Source organism: Globicephala melas, chromosome 12, assembly GCF_963455315.2.
Source record: "Globicephala melas chromosome 12, mGloMel1.2, whole genome shotgun sequence".
In the NCBI taxonomy this organism is placed as follows: domain Eukaryota; kingdom Metazoa; phylum Chordata; class Mammalia; order Artiodactyla; family Delphinidae; genus Globicephala; species Globicephala melas.
The window spans coordinates 13,945,475-13,947,243 of record NC_083325.1 but is presented as its reverse complement, the minus strand read 5'-3'; positions in this window follow the sequence as shown (position 1 = coordinate 13,947,243).

The window sequence follows — 1,769 nt, the reverse complement described above, 5'->3', positions numbered from 1 at the left end:
AATACCTTACACAGGTTTCTCTCCAAATAAAAACGCTGGTTAAATATATGCCATTTTGATGAATAAATGTAAATAGCATGACATATTTCAGAGCAAGTAGGTTATATCAGGACTAGTTTTTTCAACAGATGAACTCCTGATTCATTTTCCTTCCCAAAGATGGTGACATGGGAAGTGTCCAACCACCTGTCCAAATCTGGGCTTTCAGCACCTGCTGTCACGCTATTGCCAGTTAACTGCATGTTCTTCTGTGGATCCTGACAGGTGAACTGTTTACAGATTCTTGCAAATGTAGCGTGTCTTTTGTTAAATGATGAGTGTGCCAATTCATTCACAACAGGGACATCAACAATCTAAATTAAGGCAGAAGATTGGACAAAAGGGCCTTCACATTTGCTTCTGACACTCAGATTCTATTATTTGAAACAATAAAACTATAAGAACCCTCTCTCATAAAAAAAAAAACCCACTAAGTGCTATTAAAGCAAAGCATTACACATTAAGATTGGCCACAGTCCAACCATGTTCAATACTAACAAATAACTTGAATAATACTGTCTTAAAAGTCCAAGATATTGCTGTGTTTGGCATTTTAAGTGATGTCTCCTATCCAAGCCTCTGGCAACAAAGCTGGGAGTCAGCTTGAGGTATTTTGTTCCAGAAACCTATTGTTTTAGCCACATGGCTCAGGAAATTAGTAAAACTAAATGGAGAGCATTTAAACAATAAAACAAAAGGGGCCCTGAAAATATCAGAGTTCTAACTTCCCTTTTGCTGTGTCTGAAACCCTACTACTTTGTCTTTGTGAAAGGACCTCCTAAAACTCCAAATTAGTTACCCTTATGGAAACACGTCACCAGATGCTTTATCAACAAATAGATGATGTTCTCAAAGTACATTCCCAAATGAAAAAAGCTTGTAGAATTTTACTAACAGTAGCAACACTGACTAAATATATATACACTGTATATGAAAGTCATTTTTCTATTATACAACTGATTGCATGGTTTATGGAAAAACTGGTTAAGACTGTTAGTCATTAACCTTTTATAAGGGAGCCAAGGAATGAGATTTCTGTCTTTCCTACCCCATCCCCCTAAATGTTTTCCAGGAAATGGAAACTTTTCCCTTTGTTGAAACATTTTAAAGTTTACTATTTTGAATATCATAAAATGAATTTTCCTGGCTTCTTGTGCAAATAGTACTGGTAAATGTTTTTCTTGATGACATAGTCATTGTCGGCCAGATAGTGATATCCTCTCAGGAAATTATCTGCCACTGTACCACAAGTGACTGTTTTTTGTTTTGTTGTTTTATTTCTTTTTTTCTTAAATATTCTACCCCTTACTATAATACTACTGTGACTATGACGTGCCAGGCCTGCCTCTAGCAGGCTCCACCCCTACCCCTGCTCCATAGTCTCTCTACATGTAGCCTCTATTCTATTGACTGGGAAGCTAGATCACCAAGCTCATTCAAATTCTATGTAAAGCATAAATTCTCTCTGAGTAAGCATCTGCATGGCTCTTCATTCATTTAGTAGATGCTTATAAGAAAACACTAAGTATTCATCAGTGGTTGAATGGATTAAGATGCGGTGTATATTGAATATACGTACACACACACGTATACACACACCTACATACACACACACACAACACACACACAATGGAACATTATTTAGCCATGAGAAAAAATGAAATCCTGCCAATTGTGAAAACATGGATCTTGAGGGCACTATGCTAAGTAAAATAAGTCAGAGAGAGAAA